Source organism: Bos grunniens, chromosome X (genome assembly GCF_055505025.1).
Source record: "Bos grunniens cultivar Pamir isolate PY7600 chromosome X, Bosgru_T2T1.0, whole genome shotgun sequence".
Taxonomy (NCBI): Eukaryota; Metazoa; Chordata; class Mammalia; order Artiodactyla; family Bovidae; genus Bos; species Bos grunniens.
Genome location: NC_141194.1, coordinates 25,845,787 through 25,868,446, shown reverse-complemented (window position 1 = coordinate 25,868,446; position 22,660 = coordinate 25,845,787). Strand labels below are relative to the sequence as shown.

At 37.5% G+C, this 22,660-nt stretch overlaps 1 long non-coding RNA gene across 22 annotated transcripts in view; it reads left to right on the top strand.

The window, feature by feature from the left end:
• LOC147340006 (uncharacterized) overlaps positions 1-22,660 on the top strand; it is a 384,986-nt gene that overhangs the window by 45,190 nt on the left and 317,136 nt on the right. For 17 of the 22 annotated variants that reach the window (XR_015159236.1, XR_015159235.1, XR_015159238.1 and 14 more), the window contains exon 3: positions 3,342-3,517. The exons of 2 other annotated variants lie outside the window; for them this stretch is intronic. This is a non-coding gene — a long non-coding RNA (uncharacterized LOC147340006). Of the gene's footprint in view, positions 1-3,341; positions 3,518-4,308; positions 4,442-15,292; positions 15,909-19,459; positions 21,531-22,660 lie in introns of those variants that run through there. 3 more of the 22 variants (XR_015159255.1, XR_015159250.1, XR_015159251.1) reach the window with 3 other exon arrangements.

Here is a 22,660-nt window from a genome sequence, read left to right as displayed (position 1 = left end):
CTTTTATTTCTTGGTCTTCTTACAGTCACAGCTACTGAACTGAAATCTGTCTTCTTTCTGAGTAATACTTTTCAAATTATAACAATGACATATCTTGAATAGTACCTTCTAAAGCAGACAGAAATGCATTTTTATCCAGCTTTCACCTCACATTCAGAGAGACATCTATTTTCTAATTAAACTCTACATTTATCTTTTCTAAGATTGACAGAGCTCATCATTACAGATTGAATATTTATTATGAAATTGTATCAATTTCTACAGTTTTTACAGCACCAAGTACAGGGCACTGCACAGAAGTATGTTTTGATGATAATTTAAATCCCATTGTTCTTTTTCCTTAAATTTGAATTACTTGCTAAATGGTATGCTAATTGCCTTCAAGAGTTCTTGCATGTTTCTAAAGGCACAGAACTTTCTCCTAAGTTGCAGTGAGAACCCTAAGAAAATCAAGTTCATTGTTAGGCAATAGTTCTCAGATTTGAGGGATGTACAGCAAACCTCAGGTGGCTCAAAGTTCAGATTCCATGACCTTACTTCTAGAGTTTCTGATTTATTAGCGTGGAGAATAGGTCCAGGAATCTGCATTTCTAACCTTAACATAAATAGTTATTCTTAAGGTTCGGATATAGCTGTTCCAGGATCCACACTTTTAAAATTCCAGTAGCTATTTAGAATATCACATTTTTTTAAATTTTATTTTATTTTTAAACTTTACATAATTGTATTAGTTTTGCGAAATATCAAAATGAATCCGCCACAGGTATACATGTGTTCCCCATCCTGAACCCTCCTCCCTCCTCCCTCCCCATACCATCCCTCTGGGTCATCCCAGTGCACTAGCCCCAAGCATCCAGTATCGTGTCACAGAATAATCACATACTTAAAGAAAAATCAAATCATCTTCTTAACAGTGTGGTACAGTACCTTATATAGTGGGCTTCCTAGGTGGTGCTAGTGGTAAAGAATCCGCCTGCTAATGCAGGAGATGTGAGTTTGATCCCTGGGTCGGGAAGATCCCCTAGAGAAGGAAATGGCAACCCACTCCAGCAATCTTGCCTGGGAAATTTCATGGACAGAGGAGCCTGGTGGGCTACAGTCCCTGGGTAGTAAAGGGTCAGATGTGACTGAGCACACACACCTTATATAGCATAACAGTTTTAGGACGCTATGCTGGGAGACCCTGAGAGGGTTGGGGAAGTGATGTAATTTACAATATATTTATAATTGTATCTCTCAAAGCAGATATACCCGATGAGGTAATATACGTGAAACCACTTATAAGTTGTAAAGTACTCTACCCATATAAGAAACAGTCTTTAGTTTCTTTAGAATGTGTAGAACAGAACCTTAGAAATCATTTCTTTACCATTCAGATTTTTGATCTGTGGGTGCTGCTGATGTGGGTAAGGCACAGGTGGTGCTGATGCGAGTAAGATATTAAGCGACAATAATTTCTGAGAACTATAACAGAATGTCTTTCTTAGTTATGTGTCAGGATGGATCTAAGATAGCTGTGAAATGATGAATAGCCCAAGGCATTTGCTTCCAAAAGATTCTGAAAGCATTATACCAAATATTGTTGAGACTCTGTGATACCCAGCTATCTGTTGGGTGACAAGGACTGTCTATGAAGAACATGAAGAAGAAAGGTGATAGCCCAGGAAAAGAAAGTCTCCAGAAACCAATCTCATATTAGCTGGTAATTATAAACTGAGTTTGGGATGATACACAGGAAAATGCTTTGCTCACTGTGTAGTGCTACAAAAAATCAGTGATGGCTATAATTGTGAATGAGCGAAGACTTCACCTAAGGTTTAGGCCACTTTCCTTTATAATGTTAGATGATGTCCAGCTGAGCCACCCTGTCAGTGACAGCTGCAGAATTCTGGGACATTTGCCCTTCTCAAATTATGTCTTTTCATTGATGGGGATGTGCCATTGGGTTGGCCAAATAGTTTGGGTTTTCTGTAACATGGAAAAAACCAAGTGAACCTTTTGCCCAACCCAGTGCTACACTGTGGCTGATCCTCAGTACACCCTTAAAATGTAAATTACATGAAAATCCAACGTACTGTCATATCTCAGACTAACAGGGATAAAGAGGTGATTATCTACATGGGCTCATGGCCCACATTTTTTTTTCTTGGGATCATCACTTTTTGGTCTGGGTATAATAGAGTACTAGGTGAAATCAGAAAATTGGACCAAATATCTTAAGTGCCTTCAAATTTTCCAATCCTCCAGTTCTCCTAGCCAGGATGCACATTTTTAAAAGTCTTGAAACATGAGGATCTTAACATTTCCCTTTCTTACGTTGATGCTTAATGCCACCAGAGTGTTAGCTGAACCTTTGAAGTGACTGTAACAGAGAAAAGAAGCCTCACTGTAAGATGTGACAAAATTGTTTCCTAAATCACATTTTATTATATGGCAGAATGCAGCCACAAAGTACATGATGAAAACCTTAGCACTAAAGGTAATTATAATAAAACTAGAAAAAAAAACCAAAGGGAAAGCTACAAAAATAAGTGACATAGGCTGGATTATCCAGCATCTATTTTTAATCTTTAACTCATGAAGTAGATAGGAACAATGCACATTTGGTCTAAGTACGTGGTGTAGGCTTAAAGTAAGTCACTCATTAATGTGTGAAAACCAGATCCCAATTTTGCTCCCTCAATTTCCCTATAAATCAATTCACTCAATTGATATTCATTTAGTGTCTGCACTGTAGCACTCACCAGTAGATGCTAGATATGTAGCTGAGAATAAGACACTAGCAGTGGTACTGATATGAGGAATTGCTTTCCTAAACATTATTTTGTATCTGGTGCTAAAGAATAACAGTGCTAGTTGTGGAGGTAAGCATTGGTAACACCAGAATTTGGGGTATGACTGTATAGTTCCCAGGGTTATAGCAGAGGTGCACGTATAAACCGGAGAAGGCAATGGCACCCCACTCCAGTACTCTTGCCTGGAAAATGCCGTGGACGGAGGAGCCTGGTAGGCTGCAGTCCATGGGGTTTCGAAGAGTCGGACACGACTGAGCAACTTCACTTTCACTTTTCACTTTCGTGCATTGGAGAAGGAATGGCAACCCACTCCGGTGTTCTTGCCTGGATAATCCCAGGGACGGGGGAGCCTGGTGGGCTGCCATCTATGGGGTCGCACAGAGTTGGACACCACTGAAGTGACTTAGCAGCAGCAGCAGCAGCAGCAGCATGTATAAACACTGGCTCGGGGGCGTATGTCTTGCAGTATCGGATGGGTTATTAGCAATAGGACACAAACAGAGGTCTGAAAGGTACTTGTTCACTGGGGCTTGTCTTCTCGTGCAGCATCAAGTCTACCATGTGGACAAACCATGAGCGTCACATGGAAAAGCATGTTGCAGAGATGAGGAACTCCAGCTGAGATTCACTATGAGAACCAGTCTGACAACCAACAGACACATGAATGGAGCCATCCCAGACCATCCGGTTTCAGTTTCAACAAAACCTCTAGCAGAGATCAGGTGAGCCAACCTGGACCAGAATTGCCCAGCAGATCCACAGAATTGGGAAAAGCAACAAATGCTTGTTTTAAACCGCTATGTATTAGTTGGTTATATGCAGCAAAAGGTAACTGATACAGAGTATCCCAAACTCATCCCCTGTGGCTCAGTGGCAAATAATCTGCCTGCCACGCAGGAGACTTGAGTTCAATCCCTAGGTCGGGAAGATCCCCTGAAGTAGGAAATGGCAACCTACTCTAGTATTCAGTCCATAGACTCTCAAAAGAGTCAGACACGACATAGTGACTAAATAACAACAACAACAGAGGAAATCCACATGTATAAGTTGAAGTTGAATCCTGAATTCACACTATCTACAAAAATTAACTCCAAATGAATCAAAGACCTAAATGTAAGAACTGAAATGATTAAAACAATTAGAAGGAAAATAGGACTAAATCTTTTTGACATTGGATTAGACAATGTTTCCTTAGATATGAGATCAAAAACACAAGCAACAAAAGAAAAAAAATTAGATAAACTGGGCATCCCTGATATAAGGAGAAGTACTTGGGGGTAGGGGTGTGGTCATTACTGCACAATCTAGCCCAGCCACTTACTGTTTATATGATGTTGGGAAAGTAACTTACCTTACTAAGCTTGATTTTTCATTATCTGTAGAATACAGATACCATTTATATCATAAGAATCTTGTAAATATTGATGATTATATTTTAAATTCTTTACATGTTTTTAGGCTTGCTGTTTAGTTGCTCAGTCGTGTCTGACTCTTGAAATCCCATTGACTCTAGCCCACCAGGCTCCTCTGTCCATGGGATTTCCCAGGCAAGAATACTGGAGTGGGTTGCCATTTCCTCCTCCATCTCTACCCAGGGATCAAATCCACATCTCCTGCATTGGCAAGTAGATTCTTTACCACTGAGCCACCTGGGAAGTCCATTTAGGCTTATACCACCGTTGATAAGAAAGTCACATTTTTGTTTTTTACTTTCTGCTTGGTCTATATTCTTCATAGGTTGTATGAACTACCTGGGATTAACTTCAGAATTGAAGTCAAAGCTACTCTATTTATAGTTATTATAATAATTATCATAATAGTTATAGTAATATTATATTACAATAGTTATAATAATAATATAATAGTGATAATTTAGTTATTATTTTTAGATATTATTTATAGTTTTCTAAAATGACTGTGCCAGGGTAATTGACAGTATGGTTAATGCCTGAGTTAGGATGTATCTATGAATCAATAATATTAAGCAAGATTATACTGAAAGCATATATGTTTGTAAATATGGGAATAATATGTAATTCATATATATTACATAAGTAATATGTAAATATCATAAAATAAGAACTAGTTATTTCCTTCCAGCATTTATTTACCTTTGCTATTAATTTGTGAAATTAATTAGAATCACAAATTAATATCAGTTTCTGTATCAATAGCAGCAAACCCATTCAGTTCATTAGTGTGAGAAGAAACTCAAGCCTACATTTTAAAGACTGTGTTTTCTATGTTAGAATGAATAAAAGAGTGATGCTGTTTAAAAGAGCTGAGTGGAAAAGGTCACTTTCTGAAAGCACAAAGTAAGCTGGAGTACAGAGGAGCTACATATCTCTGATAGCTTCAAAAGCAACAGAGAAGTCAGAGAAAATTCCTGCCCAGAGATTAAATATAGTACTTGACCCTTGGGAAAGGGTGCATGCAGGAGCAAATGATAAAGCCATATAGAGAAGGATAACATAAGGAACTTCATTTACCATGTGGATGGGTGAAAGATGGTGTTGTGTGACACATTACATTTTTGTGTCCCTACTCTCTTGATTTAACATATTAAACATTAGGATTAGAATTTTGATGAGAATCACAAAAGAAGTTTGAGATAAACACATTTTCTATTTTTAAATTGGGGTATAGTTGCTCTACAATGTTGTGTTAGCCTCTGCTGTACAACAACATGAATCACTCATACGTATACATATATTCCCTCTCTTTTGAGCCTTTCTCCTACCCCCAATCTCACCCAGAGTTCTCAACTGAGCTCCCTGTGCTATACACTATACACTAAAGCTTTCCACTAGCTATTTATTTTACACATGGTAGTGTATATTTTTGTCAATCTCAATCTCCAATTTATCCCCCTCACCATGTCTGCATATCCATTCCCTATATCTGCATCTCTATTGCTGCCCTGCAAATAGGTTCAACTCTACCATTTTTCTGGATTCCACATACGTGCGTTACTATACAATATTTGTTTTTCTCTTTCTATCTTACTTCACTCTGTATGACAGACTCTTTCCTTAGAGTTTAGGTCAGTTTGCTTTCGATGCAATAGTGTATGTTCTCTTGAACATGAACTGTCTCAAGAAGAGATAGCATAAGCATTGATACTAATTTAATCGGACATTTGACACCGTGCTGGGTCTACATCCTGATGCTTTCAAGCATCTGGGTCAGCAGGTGACTACCACTGTTGGAACAAGAAGTGTCTTTGATGAACTGCAGATATAAGGGGAAGGTTGGCCTAATTCTAAGCTAAAACGAGTCACAACTTACCACAGAGACAGCATACTGAAAAATATTCTAGCATTTTCTAGTGATTCACATTCTTTCAATTGGCACATCCATCTAAGATACTCCTGATATGAATACTGATTTATATTTTAAGATTTAATTAATTAGAAAAGAAAAAGTAATGGCGTTGGAGGTCCTCTTGGCCTGCTAAGTCTTTACTGTTTGAGGAAAGAAGTGACACTTAGAGGCAGTGGCCATGAATTTCAGAAGCAAGGCTCCTAAGTCTCTGAGGGAGATCTGCCAGAGATTTAACAGTTTGGATGATATCAACACTCACCTGGAAGAAGAATGAAAGAGGAATGCCATGAACACATTGAAATCATGTAGTACTGTTACTTTTCATAGAGAATAATTTACTACAAGCAGGTCTTTCTTGACATCTATCCACAACAGTCTGGTTGAATTGTCACAGTCACCAAAGACTCTGATTTAAAGACTGTTCATCTGCAAAGAGACATGACGCTACCCCTAAAGAGAATATTCTAGCAAGGTTTTGGTACCTTCAATAATGATTGTACAATGAATTGCAGAAGCTATTTGTAAAGTGGTTAGGATACTGTATCTCTAATATTGGGAGAGATTAGACACTTCTTATCTGGCACTGACATCCAAACCTCTTAATCAGCCGTTAGTGAGTCATAGTAAGTTTTACAATTGTTGCATTAAAGGTTAAACATAATTGGCTATAGTCTAACTTTTTTATCCACCACAGTAGCTTCTGCTATAACTTCAACTCCAGCAGAGTCTTTCAAACTCATAATCTCAGCTCTTACTTAGTGTTTCAATGGGTAATTTCAAGTTGTTATGTATAAAAATGTTAATGTGTCTATAAAATTTTCTTGAAGAAAAAATGTTACCTGGGAGGGTCATACTGCAATTAACTGAATATGCCTAGTCAGTACATAGTTAATTTTAGTACTTCTATTTATGAAGAATCTTTCAGAAGCACAGAAGTTTTTGGAAACTGAACCCTGCTCAGCTTCCCTCATTGTCCTCCGTGTTATTATAATTCTGACCATGTGAACCTTGTGAATAGGATTGGTTACTAGGATTTGTTATTTGCTGTTCATAGCATTTGTAGGTTGCTCTGGAGTTTTGGTCAAAAGGAGTTGCTTGGTTGTTGTCTTTATCAGCTGAGGTAGCTAATGCTGCTTCAGAGGATTAAGAATTATTATTTTTCAGCTCTATAGAACATTGTACTGAGTTGTTGCTGTTCAGTCTCTAAGTTGTGTATGACTGTCTGTGACCCCATGGACTGTAGCACACCAGGCTCCTCTGTCCTCCCAGAGTTTGCTCAAATTCAAGTCTGTTCAGTCAGTGATGGTATTCAACCATCTCATCCTCTGGCGCCCTCTTCTCCTGCCTTCAGTCTTTCCCAACATCAGGGTCTTTTCAAATGAATCGGCTCTTTGAATCAGGTGGACAAAGTATTGGAGCTTCAGCATCAGCATCAGTCCTTTCAATGAATATTCGGGACTGATTTCCTTTAGAATTGACTGGTTGGATCTCCTTGCAGACCAAGGGACTCTCAAGAGTCTTCTCCAACACCACAGTTCAAAAGCATCAATTCTTCGGCACTCAGCTTTCTTTACAGTCCAACTGTCACATCCATACATGACTACTGGGAAAACCATAATTTTGACTAGATGGACCTTTGTCAGTAAAGGTGAAATAGTGAAATACAAACTTAAATTACAAGAGATTGTTTTCTAATTTATCAGTTTGGCAAAGATCAAATGGTTTGATTTGTGTTGGCAAGGGTGTAGGTAGTCAGGCAGCCCTTTACATTGCTCATGGTAAGTTAACTTGTGTAATTTTTTATTTAAGACGTTTAGTTGTTTCTGATGTTTTATCATTTTAATCAATACTGTGATGACTATCATTGTGTATGTTACTGCAAATATCTATGGAATATATTCTTGAAGGGATATTACTAGTTTCAAAGTTCTTGCATTTTGTTTTGATAGCTCTTTCTAAATTTTCTTTTTTTTTTTCCATCCATCTAGCATCTGTTTATTTTTTTATTTTTATTTTTTTCATGTATACCTGTGGGAGATTCATTTTGATATTTGGCAATACTAATACAATTATGTAAAGTTTAAAAATAAAATAAAATTAGAAAAAAAAATAAACAGATGCTAGATGGATGGAAAAAAAAAAAGAAAATTTAGAAAGAGCTATCAAAAAAAATGCAAGAACTTTGAAACTAGTAATATCCCTTCAAGGAATATATTCCATAGATATTTGCAGTAACATACACAATGATAGTCATCACAGTATTGATTAAAATGATAAAACATCAGAAACAACTAAATGTCCACCAATAGAGCATTTATTAAGTGATACAGTGTACCCATTTTACGTAACAGTATAAAGTTGTGTTAAGTGGAATGAGGCAGCCCTGTGTACTGACATGCAATACTTCCTGAGATATATCTTTGACTGGGGGAGGGGGCTAAGGAATAGAACTGTGTGTATAGAATGTTACCATGTCACTAAAAGACTTATTTGTGAGTATGCTTATATTTGCACAGAATTTCTCTGGATGAATACACAGAAATGAGTAACAAGTCTTGTATCCAGAGGGAAACTCTGTGCTTGGGAACAAAGGGGGTTGGCTTATTGCTCAGCACATATTCACACTCATGCCCTTTCCCCTTTACAAGTGTGGCCTTGAGCACTTCTGGCTTAGCCATGTGCTTCTGTGATTGCCATAAGAATAGCATAACCTAGGTAGCCACTGTCTCTTCAGCCTGTGACTCTGAGTGACATGTATGAATTATCCCCAAACTTGACCCAAAGCCTAGAACCAAAGCCACACAGCCCACAATCTGAAGCAGAGGTGCTCCTGCCAATCTGTAGGCTTGTAAGTAAGAGAAATCAATTCCTCTTGATGTAAGTCACAAAGTTTTGGGGTGGTTTGTTGTAGACCATGCTTGCATTAATACCCAATAAATATAACCATTAGACTTATTTCTAATGTATAGCCTCTGTACTTTTTAAATGGTGTATCAGATCAGATCAGATCAGTCGCTCAGTCGTGTCCGACTCTTTGCAACCCCATGAATCGCAGCACACCAGGCCTCCCTGTCAATCACCAACTCCCGGAGTTCACTCAGACTCACATAGCATATTGGGCACCTACTGACCTGGGGAGTTTCTCTTTCAGTATCGTATCATTTTGCCTTTTCATACTGTTCATGGGGTTCTCAAGGCAAGAATACTGAAGTGGTTTGCCATTCCCTTCTCCAGTGGACCACATTCTGTCAAATCTCTCCACCATGACCCGCCCATCTTGGGTTGTGCCTATGTATTACCCATTCAAAAAGTACATTAATTTGTTATCCTCTATCTCCTCAAAACAAATCCAAAAAATACACACAAGACAAGAAATAGCTTTAGACTGAACAACACTGAAACTCATGCCTCATATTTGAACTGCTTGACTGAAATGTTTATTTGTAGTTTGAGATTCCTCCTTTCATCCTTAATCTGGCAATCCACTGAGGTACCAATCAGTCTTATAAAGAGGCTTACTAAAAGTGGAAAGAAAGTAAGTGTTGAAATACTTACTTTCAAAAGTGAAAGACTACTTTTGTCTAAGAGAAGAAGAGATATTGATAGATGTTTTAATTGATTTCAAATATATTTTAAGTGGGTTTTTTTGGGCTTTCTCATTTTGTTGATCCCAATTATCATTCAGTAAACCATGGAGTAGATAGATGACCAGTTTTCTCAAAGAGGATCTGGTTAGCACATATGCCCATGTGGCATATGTTCATCAACCAGGGATTGAACTCATGCCCCTGCACTGGAAGCATGGAGTCTTAACCACGGGACCACCAGGGAAGTCCTTATTTTTTAGTGTTTTGCAGACCTAATTTGATTATACCTGAATAGATGCAGAGAGAATTCAACAGCGTTATGTTTGAATCTTTATACAGAGGATTATACTGGAATTGTTGTTGTTCAGTCACCCGGTCATGTCTGATTCTTTGAGACCCCATGGACTGCACCACACCAGGCCTCCCTGTCCCTCACCATCTCCCAGAATTTGCCCAAGTTTATGTCCTTTGCATCAGTGATGCCGTCCAACCATCTCATCCTCTGTTACCCTCTTCTCCTTCTGCCCTCAATCTTTCCCAGCATCAAGGACTTTTCCAATGAGTCAGCTGTTCGCATCAGATGACCAAAATACTAGAGCTTCAGCTTCAGCATCAGTGCTTCCAATGAGTATAAAGGGTTGATTTCTCTTAAGATTGACTGGTTGGACCTCCTTGCTGTCCAGGGGACTTTCAGGAGTCCCTAGGTATATACTGGAATACCTAGATGTTAAAGAAGTGTGAAAGTCTCAAACAGCAGTGCATTCCCCATAGATGTAGAAGATGGTAGACAGATGACTTTGTTTTGAAATTATCACATGTCCCTGAACCTGGAATGTAACTCAGTTGTTATGTAACTCAGTTGTTACATAAAACATTACTGAAGATGATTTACCGAAGTGTATTTTGGAGATGACTCTATCGACCATGGGCATTTATACTAACCAGATCCTCTTTGAGAAAGCTGGTCATCTGTCTACTGCATGGTTTATTGAATGATAGCTGGGATCAACAAAGTGAGAAAGCCAAAAAAACACAAACAGTATTCTGTTAGGCATGAATTTTTTATATGAGAGAGTGACTGTAAATATAAGATTGTTGCTCTGAGGGTTTGATTGTGTGACATAAAGAGAGACACAGAGTTGGAAGTTGGGACAAAATGTATGAATCTCTGAGACAGAAAATGCCAAGACATGGAACAAAGAGTCAAGGGACATCCTTGGGAGTGGAGAGGGCAGTAGTAGCATGAGCAGGAGCTAGATCAGCATTCTTAGTGTATCACTAGACTGAGGGTTATTGCGGGCCTGCTGGAGAATAGCCTAAGTTGTCCCAGGCTCTGAATTTGACTTCAATTCTTGAAGCTCAAAGGCTTCTGTTCTCTTTGGCCTATTTCTGAGATGGTATCTTTTTTTTTTTTCTTGTTTTTCCTGCACATTTTTACAACTACATGAGCATATCTCCATTCTTGCAACACTTTGAAAAGTTCAGCTGACCTAATGGTCAACCTCAAAGCCTTTAGTTATCTTCAGACAGAGAAAACCTGTTTTGTAGCAACTGATTTTATCTCTAAGCCCAGATATGGCATTTTAATTAGAATAAGTCAAGACTCCAAGGATGACTTCATGGAAATGTATTGCTGCTATTGGAAAGGGAAAAAAACCTTGAATATATAGCTCTGTAATTGATTTTCTTTTTTGTGTATTACTTATATATTCATATAATGATGAAAATAATATTTCTCAGTAATTTAAAGTCTTACTACCTGAGAATGATAAACTTTTGAAATGATGAAATGACACTGAGCTAGAAAATTAGAGGATTCCATTTAGTAATTATAATACACAAATTCTTTCTGTTCTAATTCCTCTATCTATGAAACAGATATAGTTGTCTATTAACAGATGAAAATTAAATTATTTAAAGTGGATTTATCCCAACTGTATAGTTGTAAATATTAAATATCCTCCTACCACATCCTCCTTATAAAGTCATTGCTATCACTCTGGTAATTTCAGTAGAAATGAGGCTTCAGCTAACACTAATAGGATGAGGATTGATGAGGTCAATTTGCACTGACCGTCTTCAAATGATAAATGTCAAAAATCTTATTCTGTTCACTAGTCCACAGGGACTCACGTATAATAAATGCTCTAAAAGCTGTAAGCAAGTAGTTTCTGAAAAGTATTTGGCTGTATTCCTATTCAGCAAAACACTGAACTCATAATACCATGGAACAATTAGTCAGACCACAAATTAACCAAGAAGCTTTACTTTTTCTGTGTTTAATTCCCAAAATCAGCTCTAAATGGATAACAGACCCATTACTCTAGATCCAAGAATAAATGGGCCCTTGGACTTTTTTCTTCTCATGAGGTGACCACATGTTATGTAGTAATCTCAGCAACTTTATTTTATTTTTATTTTTTAACTTTACAATATTGTATTGGTTTTGCCATATATCGAAATGAATCTGCCACATGTATACATGTGTTCCCCACTGTGAACCCTCCTCCCTCTTCCCTCCTCATACCATCCCTCTGGGTCGTCCCAGTGCACCAGCCCCAAGCATCCAGTATCGTGCATCGAACCTGGACTAGCGACTCGTTTCATACATGATATTATACATGTTTCAATGCCATTCTCCCAAATCATCCCAACCTCTCCCTCTCCCACAGAGTCTAAAAGACTGTTCTATACATCAGTGTCTCATTTGCTGTCTTGTATACAGGGTTATTGTTACCATCTTTCTAAATTCCATATATATGCATTAGTATACTGTATTGGTGTTTTTCTTTCTGGCTTACTTCACTCTGTATAATAGGCTCCAGTTTCATCCACCTCATTAGAGGTGATTCACATGTATTCTTTTTAATGGCTGAGTAATACTCCATTGTGTATATGTACCACCGCTTTCTTATCCATTCATCTGCTGATGGACATCTAGGTTGCTTCCATGTCCTGGCTATTATAAACAGTGCTGCGATGAACATTGGGGTACACGTGTCTCTTTCCCTTCTGGTTTCCTCAGAGTGTATGCCCAGCAGTGGGATTGCTGGATCATAACGCAGTTCTATTTCCAGTTTTTTAAGGAATCTCCACACTGTTCTCCATAGTGACTGTACTAGTTTGCATTCCCACCAACAGTGTAAGAGGGTTCCCTTTTCTCCACACCCTCTCCAGCATTTATTGCTTGTAGACTTTTGGATCACAGCCATTCTGACTGGCGTGAAATGGTACCTCATAGTGGTTTTGATTTGCATTTCTCTGATAAGGAGTGATGTTGAGCATCTTTTCATGTGTTTGTTAGCTATCTGTATGTCTTCTTTGGAGAAATGTCTATTTAGTTCTTTGGCCCATTTTTTGATTGGGTCATTTATTTTTCTGGAGTTGAGCTGTAGGAGTTGCTTGTATATTTTTGAGATTAGTTGTTTGTCAGCTGCTTCATTTGCTATTATTTTCTCCCATTCTGAAGGCTGCCTTTTCACCTTGCTAATAGTTTCCTTTGTTGTGCAGAAGCTTTTAATTTTAATTAGGTCCCATTTGTTTATTTTTGCTTTTATTTCCAATATTCTGGGAGGTGGGCCATAGAGGATCCTGCTGTGATGTATGTCTGAGAGTGTTTTGCCTATGTTCTCCTCTAGGAGTTTTATAGTTTCTGGTCTTATGTTTAGATCTTTAATCCATTTTTAGTTTATTTTTGTGTATGGTGTTAGAAAGTGTTCTAGTTTTATTCTTTTACAAGTGGTTGACCAGTTTTCCCAGCACCACTTGTTAAAGAGATTGTCTTTAATCCATTGTATATTCTTGCCTCCTTCGTCAAAGATAAGTTGTCCATATGTGCGTGGATTTATCTCTGGGCTTTCTATTTTGTTCCATTGATCTATATTTCTGTCTTTGTGCCAGTACCATACTGTCTTGATGAGTGTGGCTTTGTAGTAGAGCCTGAAGTCAGGCAGGTTGATTCCTCCAGTTCCATTCTTCTGTCTCAAGATTGCTTTGGCTTTCAAGGTTTTTTGTATTTCCATACAAATTGTGAAATTATTTTAAATGTCTAGCTACATCATTTTTGACTTAAGAAGAAAACCATCATTTGAATGAAGAGGATTTCTAACATTAAACCCCACATTGAAAGCTTGTAATAGATAATGTATTAGCCTGTGATTATGATACAGCTATGGAAAGTTTTCAAATACCAGGGAATGATTTCAAAGCATTTTTTTAATGTTAAATGCTTTTAACATTCAACACTTCTATACATCATAATTATGGTGTTCATAAACTAACATTAACTTTTTCAAACATTAATGGATCCCAAGCAACCAAATGAAAGGAGAGGTGTATCAGATGCTTTCTTGGTAACAGAAAAAAACAAATATAGAGTTTCACAATGGAAAATTCAGAGGATAATAGCTAAGTTAATTACTTGAACTCCCCTGAACAATTTTTGACCTCATACAGTTTATAAGATCAAAGATATATATTACTTCCTTTCTCATTTAAAAATAGCAGATGAAAAGTGGGTTTTCTGAAATGAGTGGTAGTGTGTTTGTGTTCTCCGAGGTATATACATGGGTCGTAGAAATGTCCAAAATTGTCACTCAGATACTGAAAGCATATGTCTTACAGAAGTGACCTGTTTGGAAGTGTGATGAGAAAGGATGCCTGGCACTGGCCCTCAGGGTAGAGAGAGGCTTGCTCAGAGAGACAGAGTTATAGAGAAGAGTCTGTTTCATGGAATTTCTCTGTGGCTGCATTCAGAATGTTGCTTTGCAGGACTTTTAATTAAGTTCCCTATCTCTGTTTTCCTACTTGGTCATCTCAAATGAAAGTACCCCCATCTTCCTACACTGACCCCTACTTACACATCTTTCTTTCTTTCCTCTTTGTTTCAAAAGATGAGCTGTTCCTTCACCAGTGCTCTAGAATTTAGATAGAATCCTAGCCTCTCTCCTCTGAGATGTTTATCTACAATCACTTTCTTCTCTAGTATTTATTTAATCTCTCTATTAGTTCTTTACTTTCTCATCATATGTGGCAGACACTATTGGCTGCCCACCAATAACCTTGATTTCTCTTTCTTTTTTGCTGGTTTTACCATTCCTCCATGTTAAAGACTCAGAATACCCAAATGAACTATTTCCCAGCCTCTCATATGGTGAGGGAAAGCTTGATGACAAAGCTGCTGAGTCTTTTGCAAAAAGCAGCCCTCACTGATAAGATAGTAGCATGTGAGGAACAATTTCTCCATGCTTTGGAAGTTGACTAGTGAGGATGAGAGGTTTGGAGCTGCAACAGCCATCTTGTAAGTATGACGGGAAAACACGGAAGGTACACTGGGAAATGGAATCTGCGAACAACTGAAAGATCCCTGGGACCTAGATGATATCACTAAACTATTGGACAAACTCTGAGCTCAACTAGTCCTCATTTTTTTCTCATGTAAGAAAAGCAAACCTCTTGTCTAAGCAATGCTAAGTCCAATATTCTATTAAGTGTATTGGAAAGTATCTTGATTGATTTTGATTTAAGATAGCTGCCTCAGTTGGATGACCCAAGTGTTTGATACCTTATTCCTTCTTCTTCCTGTAGTTCAAGGCAAATGGGATGGTTGAAAGTGAAACTGTTAGTCACTCAGTCGGGACCCCATGGACTGTAGCCTGCCAGGCTCCTCTCTACTTGGGATTCTTGAGGCAAGAATACTGGAGTGGGTTGCCATTTCCTTCTCCAGGGGATCTTCCAGATCCAGGGATCAAACCTGGGTCTTTTGCATTGTGGGCAGATTCTTTACCATCTGAGCCACCAGGGAAGCCCAATGGGATGGTTGGATCACAGCAAACATTTTGGTCCATGAAGTAACTTTGAAAATGGAAATTGTGTATTAATTATGACAAAGGAGAAAAATATAAAAAGCTTGAGTCTATGATGACCATAACAGTTCTTGGCTTCCAAACTTGAAACTTCTTTTATATGACAAAGTAATTATTTTCTATCATTTTTAGATTACTTTTCTTGGCTTTGCTTTGTTTTCTGTTATAAGCATTTGAAATGAATACTGATACATGTAACTTGCGTGTATAAGGAGACATGAATAAAATATTTAGCTAAATGTTTCAGGATGAAAAGTTATATACATTTTAAATTTGTGATAGTTATAAATTTTTCTACAAAAAGTTAGCATAAATTTATGATTCCACCACATTTATGATCTCCTTATATCTTCATTAATCCTGCATATTATCAACATTTTAAAATATTTGTTTTTTGATTATTTTAAATGATGCTTGTTTTGCTTTACATTTTTTAAATTAAGAAAAGTTAACCCTTTCTTCCAAACAATTTATATTTCTTTTTCTGAAAACTTCCTGATATTTCCTTTTTCCTACTTTTCTACTATTGTCTTTTTCTGTTCTTACTGATTTAAATATATCAGGTGAATTTATGGGGGCTTCCCTAGTAGCTCAGCTGAGACGGAATCTGCTAGCAATGCAGGAGACCAGGTTTGATTCCTGGGTCGGGAAGATCCACTGGAGAAGGGATAGGATACTCACTCCAGTATTCTTGGGCTTACCTGGTGGCTCAACTGGTAAAGAATTGGTCTGCAATGTGGGAGACCTGAGTTCAATCCCTGTGTTGAGAAGATCCCCTGAAGAAGGGATCAGCTACCCACTCCAGTATTCTGTCCTGGAAAATTCCATGGACTATATAGTCCATGGGGTTGCAAAGAGTCAGACACGACTGAATGACTTTCACTTCACTTCAGGGAAATTTATACTTACTTTGTTATGTATGTTGCTGTATTTTTGCTTTTTTTTTTGGTTTCTCTTATTTTTTTATCTTTTTGATGCTACATTTTGCCATGGAGATCTGGTAAATATTTACTTAGTAAATAATTGGCCTGTACCCTTATGGCTTCCAGAGTTTGTGCCTTAATTGGAAAGTGAAAGTCACTCAGTCATGTCCGACTCTTTGCTACCCCATGAACTGTCCATGGAATTCTCCAGGCCAGAATACTGGAGTGGGTAGCCTTTCCCTTCTCCGGGGGATCTTCCCAACCCAGGGACGGAACCCAGTCTCCCGCATTGCAGGTGGGTTCTTTACCAGCTAAGCCACAAGGGAAGCCCAAGAACACTGGAGTGGGTAGTCTATTCCTTCTTTAGGGGATCTTCCCAACCCAGGGATTGAACCCAGGTCTCCCGCATTGCAGGTGGATTCTTTACCAACTGAGCTATATTTTCCATATTCCAAGATTTTATATAATTGTTTACACATGTAAGTACATAATAGAAATATAAAAACTATTCCTATTTTTTGGTGTTTTGTAAAGTTTTAACTTTTTTATATTTTGATATGTGTCAAATTTACTTTTAAGGGTTGCATGAGGGGTACAACCATTTTTTCCCCTCAAAATATTAGTTAGTTGTTCCAATACCTTTTATTGAAAAAGCAATTCTTTCTACACAAACTGAATTGCATTTGATCATATTTAAATTTCATGGGATTTTCTAGGGAGTAGTGCAATACTTGACATAAAATAAATATTCCATATATATTTACTGAAAAAATAAATTGTGAAAGTACCCCCCACAGATCCTATTGTTATTTTAATTAGGCTTACACTGCATTTATGGATGAATATAGAAAAGACTTATATTGTATATAATATAAAAATTTCTAACTGAAAATCATATTATATATTTTAATTTATTTATATTTTTATGCTGTTCAGTTTTAAAGTTTAATTCTGTTTTTATCTAGATCATTTTCAGTTTTTCAAAATTGATTTATATCATTTTCCCTTTCTGTATTGATGTGTTCCCTCAGTATATTTGTACTCTTTGCTCTCTTCTGCCCCACGTCCCATATATGTTAAATATCCTCTGATTCATAATATTCTTGCTATATGGTCCATCCATGGGGATTGTCTCAGCTTGAGAGGTTGCACTGTCTTGTAGAACTGGTTGTACAACTAAGGTAATAAGTAAGCTCACTATCTGTCAAATCTAACTTAACTTTATGTAGGATTTTCAAATGAAACACAAATTTCTTTGAAAAGTTTGGATTCATGGGATCTACTTCATCTTTTTTTAAAATCATACCTGCACAAGAGATAAGTTGTTGGATACCCACTAATTTTTTTTTAATTCTTTGCTTGCCACTGAATTTAGGAGAGCTCAGGAAATATGACAGTGTTATATGGAACAGTTTCTTTATTCAAGCACTTTTTCGTCTTATTTTGGAGACTAGATGGAAACTCACAAAACAAGTCAAAATAATACTAGACAGAATTGACTCCAGTAACGAGCTGTTCCCAGCAGACAAAGTGCTTACAGAGCAGTGACTTTAACTATTTTGGGGGCCACAAATTCCTTTGTGATGATAACTGCAGATACTTTCCCTAGAAAAGAGTGAGAACATTAAAGTAACATTGACTGTAATCCTGTGTATCAGGTTCTCACAAGAAACAGATTTCTCTCCAAAAGTTTAAGTAAAGATATGTCAACAGAGGGACAACTTCCTGAGGAATGGGCAATTTAGGGGAATGAAAACTGAAAGAGAATAGAGGCATCCAAAGAATAGCAGCTGCAGAAAATCAGGCCCTCAAAGGACTAAGAGGCTTCTTGGAGGAAGGTCTGTCTGATGGGAGGGTTGTGGTTGCTACCAGAGAATCAGCACTGAGCTCGATGAAGTAAGGAAGAAATGCCTAGAACTTTTTCTTCTCCTAGCCTCTGATCTTCTGCCAATAAGAAGCTAGCCAGCAAAAGAATGTAGTGATGTAGTTCATGGGAGTCAGCTTTCTTGGGAATAGAACAGGAAAAAGAGGTAGGGAAGGAACCTGGGTTGGAAAGAGGTGGAAGAAACAGAAATGAACCAGCATGGTGTTCTTTAGGACGCTGCCTACGTTAGTAGTCTTTACACTTCGGAAGTGATAGCAAACTGACCAAGTACTTAAATTAAATAATAGTGCATTTTTAATTCATGTCTCTAATCTACAGTCATTTCTGTTTTCTGGCCTGTGATTAAGCTCATGGTGAAGGCAGGAAGGCTCATCTTACTAGAGACATGAAAGAGTAAAGAGGATAATAGAAGTTTTGTTTACAAAATGATTTATCTTTGCACCTCATTTGAGATATAGCATCAGGCTCAAACTCAAGTTTACAAACCTTATGAATTTTTATTTCTATTTGCTTCTTGCTAAGAGCTATGCTTTAAGCAAGGTATGTTCCATGAGTGTGGAGCATAGTGCCTTGTACTCAGAAGCATTCTATATTTGCTAAATGTGCTGCTGTCACTGTCTTGGAATTCTTAGTAATATTGAAAAGAGGCTCCACGTATTCATTTTGCACTGAGCACTGTGACTTTTATGGCTGGTTCTCCATTTAGGGTATGGCAATGTCTCACTATTTTGTAGAGGAGGACTTTATATACTGTTAATGAAAACGATAACAATGATAATTATCTACCACTTTTCTACTGAGAAATATTCAAGATATTGTATTTTTCCCTTTCCCACCACATTTTCTGGTTCACTAAAGAGATATGATCATGCTCACATCTAGATAGGGAAATAGTAAGAACATAACTGATATGCCCAAGATATGGGAAAAGGTAATGCTGGTATCAGAATTTGAACCAAGACACTCTGACTCTCAGCTTTAGGCATCATTAATCCCCAAAGTGTCTGGATGCTGTGGATTACAGAGTAAAACCAACCAATAGTAATAATGCATAACTCATGTTTTGAATTTTTTCTTTTAGAAAATATACATGCCCGAATAAAATATATGTTAAGAGCTGTCAGCAGGAATCAGGGAATAAACTGAAGCCATGACGTAAAGGAGCTATGGAAATCTCTTTGGGGCAACCACAGAGAGTCAGTCCTAAAGGAGGATATATATATATAGACACCAAGAATCCAAGTCTATTGTGGTTCATGTCTGTGGAAATAATATGGGGTGACTTCATCGGCATGTCTTGATGTCAACATTAGAGACTTAATCTTTAGTATTTCCTATATCTTGGTCTGAAATGATGATTTTTCAAAAATCTCCTGTTAAACATATCTTTTGACTCTGCAAGTTTATAGAGAAGCAATCACCAGAAACAGTTCTTCTAGTGTTTTCTGTCTTCTAGCATCTCTGACATGAAGGACAAGTGTTGTGGGTTGGCTTGGCAACCACTGACCTGAATTCTTTTCCTTCTAGTATTTAAATACTGGATATTTTTTTCAATGAGCTTTCTTTTAATGACCTATTAATAGAAAAGATTTTTGGGGACTGATGTCAGAAAAATAGCAACGTGTGAATTCTCAGTTCTTGTACTTTCAAGAAATAACAATTTGAACAACTACCCATGCTCAAAAGTACCTTCACAGTGTCTAATGATTCCAGTAAGGGAATGCAGTACCTGGATAAAGCACAGAAATAAGAAAAGGGTAGGAAAGATAGTCACCCTAACTATATTACTCATCTCCCAAGCCCAGGTAGCCCAACATGGAGAGACCTCCTCATGGGACAAGGAGTGTAAAGTGAGCACCTATCTTCATATAGACCGTAGAGCCAGCCTGCCTTAGAACTAGGATGACTCCCTAAGCTCTAGTTGATTCCTTATGGGATGGGATTCCCCCAGATCCAGGGCCCCCAGGGTCACCTTGTCACCTACTGACTCCAGCAGCCCCAGGTGGTTCCTGCAGCACCAGGCTCTCAGCACATCTCAGGCACAGCTGACTCTCATGGTGTCATGCAGTAATGCCCCTGTTGTCTGTGGTTTCACTTTCTACAGTTTAAGTTGCCTGAGGTCAACCAGAGTCTGAAAATATTAAACAGAAAATTTCAGAACTAAATAGTTCATAAACTTTCAGTTGTGTGTGATTCTAAGTAACATGATGAAATATTGCACCATCCTGCTTCATCCCACTTGGGATGTAAATCATCCCTTTGTCCAGTATATGCTAACCACCTGTTAGCCAATTAGTAGCCATCTCAGTCATCAGATTGCCTGTCACAGTATTGCAGTGCTTGTGTTCAAGTAACTCTTTATTTTACTTAATAATGGTCCCAGAGTAAAACTGAAGTGATGCTGGCTATTCAAATATTCTAATAAGCCTAAGTTACAAATTACATTTGATGATAGGTATATATGTGTGTGGAAAACATAATATATATAGGGTTCAGTGTAATCTGTGGTTTCAGACATCCACTGTGGGTCTTGGAACATATCCCTTACATAATGGGGGAGCTACTCTATGCAGAACTTTCTACCCAATAGTAACAGAATACACAGTCTTCTTAGTGCACATGCATTTTCCAGGATAGATCATATGTTATGTCACAAAATAAGCCTTAGCAAGTGCAAGAAGATTAAAATCATAGGTTTGTTTTCTGACCACAATGATATAAAATTAGAAATCAATACCAGGAGGAAAACTAGAAAATTCACAAATTTATGGAAATTAAACAACACCCTCCAGAACAAAATGGGTCAAAAAAGAAATTAAAAATATCTTGAAATAAACAAAACATACCAAAACTTACATGATACAGCAAAAGCAGTTCTTAGAGGCAGGTTTATAGCAATAAATGCCTACATTAAAGCAAAAAAGGCTCAAGTAAATAACCTAACTTTACATGTCAAGAAACTAGAAAAGAACAAACGAAGTTCAGAGTTAACGAAAGGAAAGAATTAACAAAGGTCAAAGCAGAAATAAATAAAATAGAAACCAGAGAAACAACAGAAAAGATCAACAAAACTAAGAGCTGGCTTTTTGAAAACATAAACAAAATTGACAAACTTTTAGCTAGACTAATTAAAAAAGAGAAGACTAATAAAATCAGAAATTAAGGAAGAGACATTACAGCTAACACCACAGAAATACAAAGGATTGTGTAAACTATTGTATGTCAACAAGTTGAATAACCTAGAAGAAATGGATAAATTTCTAGAAACATACATCTTAACACTGCATCATGAAGAAATATAAATTTTCAGCAGACCAATAACAAGTAAGTAGATTGAATCAGTAACCAACCCTCCCTGCCCCCAAAGAAGAGTCCAGAAACAGGTGTTTTACTGGTGTATTCTATGAAACATTTTTTAAAAGAGGTAACACCTTATCTTTGACAAAGGAGGCAAGAATATACAATGGATTAAAGACAATCTCTTTAACAAGTGGTGCTGGGAAAACTGGTCAACCACTTGTAAAAGAATGAAACTAGAACACTTTCTAACACCATACACAAAAATAAACTAAAAATGGATTACAGATCTCAATGTAAGACCAGAAACTATAAAACTCCTAGAGGAGAACATAGGCAAAACACTCTCAGACATACATCACAGCAGGATCCTCTATGGCCCACCTCCCAGAATATTGGAAATAAAAGCAAAAATAAACAAATGGGACCTAATTAAAATTAAAAGCTTCTGCACAACAAAGGAAACTATTAGCAAGGTGAAAAGGCAGCCTTCAGAATGGGAGAAAATAATAGCAAATGAAGCAGCTGACAAACAACTAATCTCAAAAATATACAAGCAACTCCTACAGCTCAACTCCAGAAAAATAAATGACCCAATCAAAAAATGGGCCAAAGAACTAAATAGACATTTCTCCAAAGAAGACATACAGATAGCTAACAAACACATGAAAAGATGCTCAACATCACTCCTTATCAGAGAAATGCAAATCAAAACCACTATGAGGTACCATTTCACGCCAGTCAGAATGGCTGTGATCCAAAAGTCTACAAGCAATAAATGCTGGAGAGGGTGTGGAGAAAAGGGAACCCTCTTACACTGTTGGTGGGAATGCAAACTAGTACAGTCACTATGGAGAACAGTGTGGAGATTCCTTAAAAAACTGGAAATAGAACTGCGTTATGATCCAGCAATCCCACTGCTGGGCATACACTCTGAGGAAACCAGAAGGGAAAGAGACACGTGTACCCCAATGTTCATCGCAGC